We start from the raw sequence: 16,317 nt of genomic DNA on the forward strand, positions 1-16,317 counted from the left end.
CCATCTGCCAGGACTGTAAGCTTCTTGATAGACCAGTATACCTGGTCAGGCCCGGAAGGGGAGAACCAAGGCTGAGGCTCCTTAAAACCTACTGAGGGGCTGGGAGTGGTGGCTCATGCCTGTTACCCCAACACTTTGGGAGGACAAGGCGGGCAGATCACATGAGGGCAAGAGTTCCAGGCGAGCCTGGCCAACATGGTGAAATTCTGTCTCTAATAAAAATACAAAAAATTAGCCAGGCGTGGTGGCACGTGCCTGTAGTCCCAGCTACTCTGGAGGCTGAGGCAGGAGAATCGCTTGAGCGTGGGAGGCTGGTGCAGTGAGGCGAGATCACTCCACTGTGCTTCAGCCTGGGTGACAGAGTGAGACTCCATCTCAAAAAAACACAAACAAACAAACAAAAACCCTAGTGAGGGCCAGGGGCGTGGGGGAGCTAGGATGGAGCTTAACCCTGGCTTAACCCTGACAACTCAGAATTCCACTACCTTGTACCGGCCTCAGTCTCCTCACTGGGCCCCAATGTAGGTCTGAGGGTCTGAGGTCTGTTGGTCTGAGGGTCCTAGGGAAATCCAGCCACTCAGGAGCCTGAGATATTTTAGCATCCTGTCTGGGCCCCCTCTCCCAGGACACTCATTTCCCAGCACCCTCTCCACTGTCTCCGCACCGTTCCATGGGGAAAAAAAAAATTTCTTTTTTTAAAACCTCCTGAAGTTTTTGTGGGTACAGAAACCACAAACTGATTGGCTGACAAAAAGGGGAAGAAGAGAGGCCACTGGAAATCTTCTGGGTCCGGTTCCCTCCACGCCCAGGTCTCTTCTCCCCAGCACAGCTCGGTGCACAGCCTGGACATGCCAGCGGGGACCCTTATCCTACACGCATCAGGAAAAGGCCTTGATCCCTTTCCCCAGAGCCCGGTGGCTCAGTCCTGAGACGGAACCAAAGCAAGGGGGAGGGGTGTGGGGAAAAAACCCTGCTGCCTGATCCCACGCCGCCAATCACAGACCCTCAGTGACTGGCAGCACTCAACAGGTTGGAAAAAAAAAAAAAGACAAAAACACAGAAAAACCCAAACACTCTGACGGGGAGACCATGTGGGGAGAGTGTGCTGGGAGCCTCAGTAGCCAGTCTCCTCCTGGTCGTAAGGGAGATATTCAGGGGCCTCCCCTGGCCCTGGGCAGTCGCCGGCACCCAAGGGAGCCCCATGGGCCCCTGGGCTTCCGGGTAGTACTTGGGGCCGTGTATTTGAAGACGTGGCCAAAGGCCTGGCCGCTCTCGTTGGCGCCTTGCCTGTAGCCCATCTTCAGGGACATGGAGGAGTTGTCACAGTTGTTGATTCCCAGCTTGGCGTGGTGGATGTGCCACCGGGTCCCAGGAGTCCAAAAGCCCACCTGGCTGGCACACTTGTTTGTGCCCATCTGGAGTTGTCCATGGCGGGGGCAGGATGTGGTTCTTGGGTCATAGAGATGCCTCCCCGTGCCCTGCCCTACACGGTCATGCCTGACTGGCTGGCACATTTGTTGGTAATGGGCAGCCTGATGAGGCACTGGGCGGCCTTCATGGTGGCGTCGTGGACGTTCTGCTCGTGCTTCTCTTAGTACTTGTCACCGATGTCCATCCTGGTCTGCAGCCCCTTAGTCTTGGCCTTCCCTGCCAGGGCAAGAAGAGACACCTGCACCTGGGTCACGTTCCCACTCTCAAACAGGTGGTTGGCCCCAAATAAGTCCAGGGGGTTCATGCTGTAGCTGACCATGGCCTTGAGGAAGTTGGAGAGGTTTTCTAGCTGGTGCCAGTTCTACACGGAAGCGGTTGATCTTAAGAGCCTGAGGACGGCTGCAGTTTTTTCATGAATGTGCGTAAGATAATCCCATCCTTCAGGCCCTTCTGGAAATCGGGCTGATGGAGAGGCTGGTGAGTCCCGTGATCCAGCTGCGGAGCTCTGCCTCCTTCTGGGGGTCATATCTGGAGAGGAGTCTGTTCTTGACCTCCCGCAAGAACCTGTAGGAGCGGCCCTTGTTGAACTGCCTGGAGCTTAAGGCTGGCAGGTGCCGCCTCGGGACTGGACCGGACAGGACCTGGGGCTAAGTCTTTTATCTAGTTTGCAATATTTTGTTTTCACCACACCATTGTTTTTACTACATATCTTTGGTGTATTTAAAAAATGTGTGAAAAATGTTAGACCATCTCCCTTTTTTCCACCTTCCCTTTTACCCTTTACTGCTATTTACACACACACATCCACGCACGCACACATGCACACACACATACAGACCAAAATTAATTTAGATGTACGAATGGGTTATTTGAAGCAAAAAGTCAATCTATATTAGTAAAAGTGTCATGCCAGTGTGAATTATATTTATGATCCTTTTAAGAAGAAAGAACTTCCGGCCCGGCGCTGTGGCTCACGCCTGTAATCCCAGCACTTTGGAAGGCGGAGGCGGGCTGATCACGAGGTCAGGAGTTTAAGACCAGCCTGGCCAAGATGGTGAAACTTCGTCACTACTAAAAACACAAAAAAAGTTTAGCTGGGCGTGGTGGCACGCGCCTGTAATCCCAGCTATTCGGGAAGCTGAAGCAGAGAATTCCTTAAACCCGGGAGGCGGAGCTTGCAGTGAACCAAGATCAGGCCACTTCCCAGGCTGAAGCACAGTGGAGTGATCTTGCCTCACTGCACCTCAAGCGATTCTCCTGCCTCGGCCTCCAGAGTACCTGGGACTACAGGCGCTGCCACCACATCTGGCTAATTTTTTTGTATTTTTATTAGAGACAGGATTTCATCATGTTGGCCAGGCTGATCTGGAACTCTTGCCCTCATGTGATCTGCCTGCCTCATCCTCCTAAAGTGTTGGGGTAACAGGCACGAGCCACCACTCCCAGCCCCTCAGTAGGTTTTAAGGAGCCTCAGCCCTGGTTCTCCCCTTCCGGGCCTGACCAGGTATACTGGTCTATCTCCCCCTGCCACATGCGCTGTCAACTACCGCACAGGGGCCCCCACCCAGGGGCCCTGCCCATGAGATATTGTGAAATACCGACTGTGGATGAAACGCAGTAAAACCTGTGTTTTTAAGAAGAAAATGAAAAGACTTAAAATTGGCATTTTAAGACTTCATTATATATTATTAAATATATATTAAATATAAATGTTATAGAATTTAGCACCTCTATCTCCCAGTCTCTGGGAGAGGTTAGGAATTAACTTGCCTAAGCCTTAATCAGTAAACACTTCTGGCCTAGCCACGTTGACCATCCTCTCTCCTAACATCATCCAGTACATTTCAGAAGCTCATGCAAAACTCTCCCACCTTTTGTTTCAACAGATACAATTATACAATTATTGTATAATTGTATAAGATGATATTAGACTTAATCTCACAATTACACTCAGCTTGATTACTAACCCTTCTCCTACATCTTGCTCAACTAAATTTATCTACATTTTCTGTAAATTGAATAGCTTAGAAACATATGTTGTCTATGTATTATAGTGTAAGTTATTGTAATATAGAAATACGGAAGTTCTGTAACGCCCATTTTCTGCCTAGGAAATACCAATATTTTTTGAGCATGGCAAGTGTTTCCAAGCATTCAGAAGTGGAGAGTGTAGGGAATCCACTGCAGAATGAGGTCTGCTTGTCATCCTCTCAGTCTCAACTGGTGTCCCTCCTTCATCTCTGTCTGTTTCACTGATGACTATAGAAGGTCAGTCATTTTTATATGAAATGAAAATTGATGGAACTAAGGTGTTGATTTGAATATCCAACCGACCACTTATTGGGTGTCTGTTACAAGTTAAATTGTGTTCTACAGAACAGCTCAGGAAACGGATGCTTGACATTGATGTACATAACAGAAATACAAACACACCATTAAAAAATCAGACCTCTTATGAGAATCCAGATTCTCATGTAAGTTTTGTGAAGCTCTTTCAAGTTGAGAATGCAAAATTTCAAAAAAAAATCATTTCAACAAGTCATTCTTGAGACAGAAAAGTAGAAATAGAAGATCATATATGGTTGTTTCACTAGCTCAAATCTTAAGTACAGTTTTTAGTCAATTGACAGTCATATAATTCTTATTTTATATACTGATATTCATTAGAAATTACAAACTTTAAAAAATATTCCTGTCTCCTTCTGCTAATCATTTTAAAATTTCATTCATTTGGTTATATTTCTCCTTTTTTTTTTTTTTTTTGAGACAGTGTCTTGCTTTGTCACCCAGGCTGGAGTGCAGTGGCGTGATGCCCACTCACTGCAAGCTCCACCCCATGGGTTCATGCCATTCTCCTGCCTCAGCCTCCCAAGTAGCTGGGACTACAGGTGCCTCCCACCATGCCTGGTTAATTTCTTTGTATTTTTTAGTAGAAACGGGGTTTCACCGTGTTTGCCAGGATGGTCTCGATCTCGTGACCTAGTGATCTGCCCGCCTTGGTCTCCCAAAGTGCTGGATTACAGGTGTGAGCCACCGTGCCCAGCCTATATTTCTTCATTTTACCTGGTCTGGAATAATTATTTCCTGCCCAGCATTAAATTTAATTAATATCTAATTTGTTTACTTGGTTTAGTTAGTTTTCACCATGTTCAGTACACTTCTTATAAAGCAGGCATATAGGAATGTTGGCAAGTTTATGGTCTTCACTCTTCCAAATCCCTAATGGTGGCAACCCAATAGACACATACCACAATGTAAACGCATACACACACACACACCCGTGCACACCCATACCCACCCACCTACACACAGACACAGGGACACACACACACACACTCCAGTGGATCAACACATGAAACACTTTACAGGCAAAGACATCGTATATCAGGGACCTCTTAGTGCACTACACACTTTTGTAAATTATCAGGACTCTTCAACTGAGGTGAGTCTACAGGGATTTCAAAGGCTATTTGAGTGCTAAGCTATCTAACTAGTGGTTGGACCCTATTTAAATAATGCATTAAACACAACTCTTGAGGATCTGAAGAATATCTGTGCTTTCCAATGAACCAGGAATTACAAGGTCCTGAAAACCTCAAGCTTGTTATATGTTATATCCTTTAATAGTTAAAGTGAAGCTGATATTAATGTGAATATACTTTAGATTTACATCTTTTTGTGTTAATTTTTCTTTGCCTGTAATATACATTTTTATATAACTGGGAATAAGAAACATCTTAGGAAAAAGAAAACACAAAATAAAATTTCCCTGATTACATTGTGCCTTGGTCCAGTAACCCTGCAATGCACATGTACACTATAAATGGGTGTCTTGGGGAACCACTTTGGTATTTCATTTTAATAGTGCATCCTGGAGAATATGTTTGAATGGGTCACATATTACAACTGATTTAAATTTTGACCCATATAAAAATAAGTTTTCAAAAATATGTCTGAAGCCTGGAAACTGTAAAAATGTTTATCATCATAGAATAATAAAAGGCTAGCCGTTAGTCACTCAGAAATTGTTCAATAAATCTAAGACACCTTAGACATAAATAGTTATGAGTGAGTATAGTTCATCATCAATGATTGTAAAAATTAACACTGTCATTTATGGTTGAGAATAAAAAACCAGAAATGTAACTTAATTTGATAGAGATAAATGATACAAACTTTACCTAAAGCAAGAGAATAATAATAGATGTGTAAAAATATTTGTGTTATAGATAAGACTTTATGATGAAATTGAGTTGAACAACATGAATCAAACGTGTTTTGCATACTACATCTGCAGTTACAACATCACAGCCTTCTAAGTGTTTCCCTAACTTCAAAATGGAAGTTATCACTGAAACAATCTGATTTTATGAATTGGGATAATGGGTCATGACTGGTGTAAGCTGAAAGCAATACTACACTTTTAAAGTTGGATTTCTTTGTGTATTAATACAAACACCAGAGAAGATGGTCAATAAATTAATTACTGTACAATGCCTATCATAATACTTAAACCTGGAAGAAAATCAGTAGATGTTTAGTGAATAGAATTGGTGAATTGCTTCCATTTGATATAATTTTCTGTTCATTTTAGGGCTTACCAAAACTTGCAGCTCTGAATAAGGCCCAATTATTTACTCCTTCCAATAAAACAAGATTCCAAGAATAAGTGTGAATGTTTTGTTTTGTTTTGTTTTTCACTGAAGTATTCCAGTCTGTAGCTGCTCCAAATCACACTAATCTTTCTAGAGTCTGGTACAGGTCCTGGTCTCAAGGCCACTGTTACCATAATCACCATCTTTTGTGCCTCAAGGTTGAGCCCTCCTAACTTACCTGCATGCAACTGGAGAAGTCCCATTTCATACTTTAAGCAACCTAGATGTCTCTTTCACTGAAAGTGGTATTCTTCCTGTGCTTTTTTATTTCCAGCAAATGATGTCAACCTCTACCTACACCTGACATCTCAGTGTAATTCTTGACATTTTCTTCTTCATATTTCCACTTCCAATCACCAAGTGTTGTCAGATTTTACCTTCTCTCTATTTCTTGAATGAAATTTTCTTTCTATCTTCATTGCCATCCTAGATTCCAGCCCATCACTGGGCTATGGTGAGCACCTCTAAAGTGCTCTCCCTGATTCTCTCTCCAAAAATGTTTCTTTGCTCTTTCCAGATGATTACTTGAAAAGTAAATACAATTTACATTGTAAATTGCTTTGTTGAAAAACTCCAAAGACTGCACATTGGTGCTAGGATAAATATCAAGATTCAAAAATGGGTTCAAGCAATACAAAATTTGTTTCTTTTCTCTCTCCCCCCTCTTGTGGCATGAACATGATTGAACTAAGTGATTCAGATATATTTCTTCTTCTCTCCTGGACTATGGTCTTCTTATTCATAAGCTTTTCCCACTACCATACCAGATTTATTTAATTAGCTCTTACTCTTAGTTTAGTTTGCTCTTCACCTTCCCCACCAAGGGGAGTCTTACCTGATATCCCTAAATATGAACGGCTTTCATAACAGTGCATAGCTTTTGTCTGTAACAGGGATTATTTTAGTTATAATATTGTTTTTAGGTTTTTATATTTTCATTACTATTTATAATAGATAAATCTCAGCATGCTTTTTGATAACAAGTCTAATAAACTTTTAATGCAATTGTAATTCAGTACATAATTGTTTTCTATAAGCCATGATTCTAGAGATTGAGGCAAAATGTAGTGGTAATCTGTCCCAAGTAGAAGGACAAATAGCCAAGCAATGTTGACCTACTCATTCATCTCTAAAACAGGGTTAAGATATTGATTTCCGTGTTTTCAAGAGGAAGCAGGGACAGGAAGTTTCTTGCTTGTTATCCTCTCAACTCACTCTTTTTATGGAAAAAGTAATTCATCTGATAAATGACACAAAAGATTTTGATGTTCATTAGCAAGGTGGTGATTCCAAGAAGTTGAAATAAAAAGTCTTCAGAGCCTGTCTCTCTCAGTCACTCTCTCTGGACTCTTGAAACTGCTTGTTGGGCAAAATAGGGAGGCCTTGTGTAAGAGCCAAACAAGCAGGCTCAGTCCTGCTACTGGTTTCATGAATCCAACTTTCCCAAACATGACAGAATGTCAGAATCCCATGAGCCAAAAGTTTTATGATGAGAGAGGAAGAATGATATTTTACTCCTCAATCTAATTTTAAAATTAAATTTTAAACAGAGTTAATAAAGTTAAAGTTAACAAAGTTGAATACACACACATATGCATATACCCATGCACATGCACACAGTCTTCTCACATTCATTTTTTAATTGTTTAATCATTCATGAGAAATGGTTTGATTTTGTATTTTCTATCTACCAATACTTGCACAAGCTCTGGCTGCAAAACTTTTGTTGGTTAAACATTAGCATTTGGGAAACCACATCCCTGCTGAGGGATAGAAGATCTTGATACAGCCTTAACTACATCATCAGTAAACATGGGACTGTTTTTAACTAGAGGGAGGCAAATGGCTTTCAGATGGTTGTGTAGCTGGTTTTAACAGTAGCCTGCAGTGGCTTTTTGACAGCCATAAACATTACTAATTATTATTAGGCTTCAGGGCATTCAGTATGAGGTTTTAATTTGCTTATGTTAGGCATGAGAAGGTGGCACTATCCTAGATGCCCTAAATATTGTTCCTTGTCACTTTGTTCCCACTGAATTCAGAGGTAATTTGGGGTCCGTGTCTAAAATGGTCTTATATTCATGTGTTTGCCATAGGTTTCTGATACTTCCATTCTGAACGTAGTCTCAAGTTGGCTCTTGAGGGCTAATTTCATTACACATGATGGTAGGTATAAATTTAAATTTATGGAGGATTGTTTTGTACATCCCACAGAATCTGGATTCACCTCCAAGGGACTGTATAGTTTATCAAAAAGAAGACAAAGAAGAATAAGAGTTCTTGCTGTCTAGGGAATACATCATCTTCTTTGGGTAGTGCCTATTAATGGTCCTCAAAATAGTTAGAGCATTCAAGGTTTGTAACCAGTTCACAAAGAGGGAAGTAGATTCTATTAGAAATTAAACATATTACTTCTTTCATTGAGTAAGTATTGCTACAAGAACACATTTGCTGAATAAATTAGCATGTTTATGGACATAATTGATTTGCATACTGTGGCAGCACTTTATGGACCAAACCCTAAGTCCCATGAAAAATGGAATCGAATTGTTTGACAGGGAAGTATCATTGGAAAAACCTGACTCTAGTCTCAGGAAGCAATCTGGTTGATCATGTGTTTTCAGTGTGTAGTCATAATACAACTGTATATCGCTAATGCACATTGGACACCATGCACTCTACATATATTTTCTCATTTCATCCTTCAATACACACATAAGATAGAAAATAGACTTGGATTTAATTGCTCCAGTAAGGTCAAAGACCAAAAACCTCATTACAATGCCAATGTCAGAAATTCTTCTTCCAATTAAGATAAAGTTACCAAAGGCAATTGCGCCTTGCCATAATGAGAAGACATTGGATGAACTTAAAAAAATTTTTTTTTGTTTAAAGCCATCATAAAACTGTGGGCCTAAAGTTTCAATGAACTAAATTTCAGAGAAAAACAATCCTTTCCTTGGTGATCACAGATTAGACAGCGGAAACTATCTCTGAGGACATTTGCTGGATCTGGGACATTGAGTAGGTAGAAGAAGAAGCTGACAATGTGCAGAAACAGCTGGAACATTGGGAAGAAGCAAAATAATCTACAGGGAACTGAACAAGGATGGAAAACTATATGGTCTCGTCGCATTTACTTATTTTCACTTAAGAGACAGGGCCTCATTCTGTCACCCTGGCTATAGTGCAGTGGAGTGATCATGGCTCACTGCAGCCCCAAACTCCTCCCTCAGACAATCCTCCTGCCTCAGCCTCTCCAATACGTGGAACTACCAGTGCACAACATCATGCTTGGCTAATTTTTAATTTTTTTTTAACCATTTCATGAGAAATGGTTCGATTTTGTATTTTCTATCTACCAACACTTGCACAAGCTCTGGCTGCAAAACTTTTGTTGGTCAACCATTAGCATTTGGGAAACCACGTCCCTGCTGATAGAAGATCTTGATACAGCCTTAACTACATCATCAGTAAACATGGGACTGTTTTTAACCAGAGGGAGGCAAATGGCTTCAGATGGTTGTGTAGCTGGTTTTAACAGTAGCCTGCAGTGGCTTTTTGACAGCCATAAACATTACTAATTATTATTAGGGTTTTGTGGACACAAAAACCCAATATGTTGCCCAGGCTGGTCTAGAACACTTGGCCTGAAGTGTTCTTCCTGCCTTGCCCCCCACCCACTCCAACCAAGCACTGGGATTACAGGCATGAGTCACCACACCTGGCCTCCCCTAACATTTAGATACTGAACTGTTGGAAAAATGAGTAAAAAATAAGTATAAGTAGCATTTTGAGTATTTTCTCCCCATACACCCAAATGTTTAGTGTATATTACTGCTTCACATAGGAGACCATTCTTCCATCAAACTATGCAAACTAAGTATTTAAAATTTGATTTTTGCCCTACAATAAGCTCTATGCTAAACCTCATTATATTTGATTTTGACAATCTCTTTTTATACCATAGTTGCAAAAAATTAATCACATTCTTTACTTCATGAGACATTATTATTAATGTTTCCGACAAGTTTCTCTCTGGCTTTACTTCTTTAATTTTTTTATTTCTTACCCCTTGTCACAGACAGGCATGCTAATGTGTTTGATATAGGTTGTTTACTCTTAAAGAATTCTTACAAGATAAGAAGGTTGTTTTCTGAGTGTGTGTATGTGTATATACATGAGTGTTTACATTTTGCTTAAACAGTATTGTGCTGTAAATCTAATTTTATTTCCAATTTTTTCACAGAGCATAACATCCTTCATACATTCAGATATTGCTGTAGGTTACTTTTGGTTGTTTATTCCCCTGTAGCTGCTGCATAGTTTTCAGTAAAATGAATCAACCCCATTTTCCTTATCCAGTTATGCAGCAGAATTCACAATGATATCCTGCTACAGAAATATTCACTTCCTTATGGTATCCTTAGGAAAACACTTTTTGGTCATGTGTCACAATTTGTCAGGGGCTTTGTTAGTCTGTTGCTATTGCTATGAAGACATATCTGAAGCTGGGTAATTTATTTCTTTATTTTTTTAATAAAAGAGGTTTATCTTGGTTTGGGGTTCTGCAGAGCCCCGAAGAAATGGCATCTGCTCTTGGTGAGGACTCAAGAAGGTTATAATCCTAGCAGAAGGTGAAGGGGAGCCATTGTGTCACATGGTCATAGAGGGAGTAAGAGAGAGAAGGGGGCAGTTCGAGGCTGTTTTTAACAATCACATCTCTCATGAACTCACTCTGAAGAACTCACTCAAGTGGATTGTGATAAACTAAGCATGTCCAACCCGCAGCTTGTGGGCTGAATGCAGGTCAGAACAGCTTTCAATGTGGCCCAAAACAGATTTGTCAACTTTCTTAAAACATAAGCGATTTTGTGTGCATGTCTGTGTGTGTGTGTCTTTTTTTCTTTTTCTTTTTAACTCATCAGCTATTTTCAGTGTATTTTATGTGTGACCCAGGAAAATTCTTCTTCCAATGTGGCCCAGGGAAGCCAAAAGGTTGGACATTCCTGTGCTAAACTATTCATAAGGGATCCATCCCACGTTCCAATACCTCCCACTGGGTCCCACCTCCAACACTGGGGATCATATTTCAGCATGAGATTTGGAGGGAACACACATCCAATCTCTATCAGGGGTATGTGCCCATCATTGAAACAGGTTATAGAGTATGCACACTTTCAAATGGGTCCTGTCATATTATTTTCTGAAATGTTTAAAACCATTTAATTTCCCATCCATTGCCCATAAAGGTTGTTTTCCTCATATCCTCATCACTCAGTGTTATCTAGGATTCTTAAATTTTCTAAACAAGCGGTGAAAATGCAGATCACATTTTATTTGTGCACATTGCATTTGTCAGATTGTTAATAATGTATCGGATTTTTTGGCCCATTTTTCTATTGAGTTTACTATTGTCTTTGTTCATTTGAATATCAATCATATTCACTTTGCCCTAAGCAGTGTCAACATTTTCTATTATTGTTATATGTCTGATAACTTTGTATGCCAGCTTTTATTGAAATGAGTCTTTATGATTGTCATACATATTCTAAAGTTTTTGTATTTAATTAAATTTGTTGGATTAGTATATTTTATTAAACTGGAACAACAAGCCCAAATCTATGTTTTGTTGGGTTCATTCAGATTTAGAATTCAGATAACTTTTTGATGGATAAATTATTTGTATCATAATGAAGAATGGCTATCATAATGCAATATGATCATTTCTGCCAATGCTTATTGTTTTGTAGTCTACTTTGTTTATGTGGTCAGGAGGGCAAGACCTGAATGACCTTGACCAACTCAGCGTTCTGGACCTCCTAGTCCTCAGAATGATTTTAGAATGTTCCAAGAAGACAATATCCTGAGATGGGGAGAAACTGTCTGGGACAGTCTGGACTCTGTCCTTGTTTTTCCTAGAACAGGATATTCCTGCAATTCTTAAACTCCAAGAACCAAGGTGCACATGGGGTGTGAAACCTGGGGTGGAGCACTCAGGGGTTCCTCAGCTGCAGTACACAGTGGGGCATGTGCAAAGGAGACTCTGTCAACCCTGGGCAACTTTTCTGACCTCAAGGGTCAGGCTTGTCATCATAGAACTTAGGCTTTTGCTGATTCTTCCTGCTCCTCTGTTAGTAATAAATGTAGTTTGTCTGATTTACTGTGTGAGCATTCTTCTGTTTCTGGCAGCTTGGTTTATATAAAATACCTCCTGCTAGACCTACGAATCTATGCAATGTGGAAGTGTCATAGAGGTAAATAAGTAACTTAACTGAGTTGAAAACTAACATACATAACATGGGGCCACTGCAGCAAGGGGCAAAATGATCCTGCCAAAATATCACATGTGACCATTCCAGACATATTGTGGAAGAAGAAATTGGATGCTGAAACTCAGAGAGATCTGAAGATCTTATCCAAGCCAACAGGAGGCTAATAAAGCCAGGGAATTCCACTGTACTCTGATTCAAGAGTACAAGCTTCATCTCAGAGAAGAGCAATGCAATGGCACCAGTGATCAGACCAGGGAGACCGTCTGCCACAGAGAAAGCAGAGGTCTAGAGAATAGCACGAAGACAATAAAAGACTCCAGATTCAATTTCCCTTTGCCTTGAGGCCACAGAAAGCCCAAAGCATGTGAACATCTTCTTGGAGGCATTTAACTAAAAGCACAATTGAAACTTGAAGAAAATGTGAGTCAAAAGTCAAATTTAAAGATATGTTACTTTCTCCAACCCTCCCCCACCAATTCACCACAGGATGAGTCTAGTGAGATAAAGCATGTCATTTATACAAAATACAGAAGTTTTATGTTCTTTATGTGAGCAGAAATACGTTCAAATTTTACTCAATAAATGTGTTTCGTTTTACTACTAGAAATAGTAAATTTCACTTGGTCATTACTTAATTTTATAATTATCTTTATTTAAATTTGTATCAGCTCACAGCCGGGTATCTACCTACAGGAAAAGAAGTCATATGAAAAAGACACATGTACACACATTTATAGCAGCACTATTTGCAGTTGCAATAATGTGGAACCAGGTTAAATGTCTATCAGCCGATGAATAGACAAAGAAAATGTGTTATAGATACACCATGGAATACTACTCAGTTCGGAAAATGAACCAAATAATGGCATTTGCAGCAACCAGGATGGAGTTAGAGATGATTATTCTAAGTGAAGTATCTCACGAATAAAAAAACAAATATGATATGTTCTCACTTACAAGTGGGAGCTAAGCTAAGAGGGTGTAAAGGCATAAGAATGACATAATGGACTTTGGAGACTCGGATGGAAGGTTCGGGGGTTAAGGTACACATTGGGTACAGTGTACACTACTCGAGTAATGGGTACAGCAAAGTCTCAGAAATCACCACTAAATAGCTTTTCTATGTAATGGAAAACCACTTGTTTTCCCAAAACGATTTCAATGTAGTAATATATAGGAAAACAATGATATGATAGTCTTGAGGTGCAACATTCACTGGATTTCATATGGGAGAAAAACAGCTAAAATCAAACACGTGGACAGGCAGTCAGAACATTGTCCATCACATACATAGTAAAATTAATAGGAGGCCAAACGTTCATGAGGAGAGTCCATTTGGAATAGCCTGCACCTGCAGTGAGGATGTACGCCATAGGGCACACATAACTCATGTTAGGGCGAAAACGTATAATTTTACTCAATGTGAAAACATCTTCAGAAATAGCTCACTCCATGCTGTCCAGATGCATTTCTGTACTGTAGAGACTAAGAGTCATCAAAGTGAAAAACCTCTGCCCCGCTCCAAGTTCTGCTTCACACAGGAGTAATACTACTGGAGGGAAAAGCCATACATGTCCCAAGTGAGGGAAAGCCTTTACATATCAGTCATTTCTTATGAGACATATGAAAATTCACACTGGATAAAAACTGTATGAATGTAACAAAATTCAGAAAGTCTTTAGATATTCCCTACACCTGAATAAACATTTAAGAAAGAGCATTCTGGAGAAGCCCTATGGATGTAAGGAATGTGGGAAAGTCTTCAGCAAGCTTCAAAACATGCACATATAAGGAGCCACGCTGGAAAGAAAAACCCCTATAAATGTGACAAATGTGGAAAAGACTTTGCAAATTCATCAGAATTAAAAGTCATCTTAAGATTTACAATAATGAGAAGCCCTGTGGATGAAAATGGGGAAATCATCATTAATTTTTTCACCATACTCAATATGAGAGGAGGACATAATGGAAGGGAGCTCAATGAGTTAACATGCATAAGAACATCTTCCTGAACTCTCGTATCTTATAGAAGTGTGAAAAGAAACCCTCTGAAGGTAAAGTCTATGGAAAGCCTTTGATCTTCATTCATCTTGAGTACCTATTTGTTCTCACACTGGAGAGAAGCTGTGAAAGTAAGGAATATGAAAAAAAGCCTCAGTGTTGCCTCAGACTCATAATTCATACAAGAACTCACACTGCAGAGACTGCTTGTGGAAGTAGAAAATGTAGAAAAGACCTCTTTAAACACTTATCCCTCCTGTTGCACAAGATTCCACGCCCTGGAGGGAGACTACAGTGGGAATGAACATAAGAAAGTTTCAGTTCCAGCTCTTCACTTATTGGGCATGAATGAGCACATAGTAGGACTGAAGCACTGTAAACGTTAACAGTGTTGCCATTATCATTGTCTTATCCTTCAAGTAGAACCCAAATTCATACGTTTCTAGTTTTTCCTTTCTTAACAAAATGGTATAAGATGACAGATATGTCTTAGCACCCTTTCCGCTCTGCCACGTTAATGTTGCTATGTAGTAGCTTGGTTACAATTCACTCACACATGGTTTCATTCTCAATGTGAAGCCCTCTCTGCGCTCCATTCACTTTAGATTTAGAATTCATCTCTCCATGATACCTTTTTTGTCAGTTTGTTTTTCTTGGTCACAATTTGACTGCATTATGGTCACATTATGCGGTTTTAATGGTACCGATTTGGTGTACCTGTTACGACTTTCATTTTGGTGTAATGGGGTCAATTCTGTCCATTTCCCTGCTATACCCATGATTCTCATCTTCTTCACTAAGGGAAGATGGAACTTTTTACAAGGAGCACTATTGAAATGCCTTTATTTATGTCGTTATCCTTATTTTATTATTTAATTAAATTTTTTTTTTTTGAAAAATGGTCTCACTCTGTCTCCCAGGCTGGAGTGCAGCGGTATGATCAGAGCTCACTACAGCCTTGAACTCCTGGGCCGTTGTGATCTCCCAGCTCAGACTCCTGAGTAGGTAGGAGTGCAGGCATAACAGGTGTGCACCACCACGCCAAACTTTTGTTTGTTTTTGTAGAGACTGAGTCCCTTTATGTTGCCTGGAATCGTTTCAAATTCCTGGGCTCAAGTGATTCTCCCACCTTGGCCTCCCAAATTGCTGGAATTACAGGCATGGGCCACCATGCCTGCCCCTGATTAATGTCTTTAAATGAGTTTCCCAGTTTTTCTCATAACTGCAGTGAGCAGAGCTTATAGTCCTGAGCAATGTGAAATGCAGAATTCACTGGTTTAGATTTCTGAAAATCTGTTTGGAAACGGGAGAGTTATTGTTACTCTTTTCTTTTAACCAAGTTCCCTTTGCTCTTTCTGCTCGCTACTCTCTGGAAATAGGATGAAATGCCCAGAGTCAGGTTAAGCGACTTGAAGACCCTTGGAATGATGGTCCCAACAACAAAACCTTCAATATACAAGATTTCTAACTCCTTAAAGGCATGTTGGGTATCCATGGCTGCCCGGGACTCTTTCTGGACTTGTTTCATGAAACTAAGACTTAATAGAAGTAGGAAACATTTTAGAAGTGATATTTATAACAAATTGAATGATAAACCTAAAAATGAATAAAACAAAATACAAAAATAAAGAGAATAGACAAAATGGGCTTACAGATGTCGATTGGCCACAAATCCTTGGCTCTCACCCCCATGGATGCCACACCTACTGTGACGCTTGGAGGGCTGGCAGCCATCACTCAAGAAATCAGAACATAGTGGCTTCTACTGCAGCATCAGGGAGCAAAACCTAAGCCTGTCAGCTCTCAAGAAACATACTTGTGTGTGTGTGTATATATATGTGTGTGTGTGTGTATACACGTGAGATAAATTTTTTCTGTGACTTTGACCTATCTCATGCTAAAATGATACAATGAGTTAAAACTAGTGCAAATTTCTGGCAACAGAACTTCATCTC

At 40.4% G+C, this 16,317-nt stretch overlaps 1 pseudogene; it reads right to left on the reverse strand.

Moving 5' to 3' along the window:
• Nucleotides 1-1,114: 1,114 nt before the first annotated feature.
• Nucleotides 1,115-16,096, reverse strand: LOC114675683 (calponin-2-like; annotated as a pseudogene).
• Between the last annotated feature and the right edge of the window lie 221 nt (nt 16,097-16,317).

Source organism: Macaca mulatta, chromosome 10 (assembly GCF_049350105.2).
Source record: "Macaca mulatta isolate MMU2019108-1 chromosome 10, T2T-MMU8v2.0, whole genome shotgun sequence".
NCBI classification, from domain to species: domain Eukaryota; kingdom Metazoa; phylum Chordata; class Mammalia; order Primates; family Cercopithecidae; genus Macaca; species Macaca mulatta.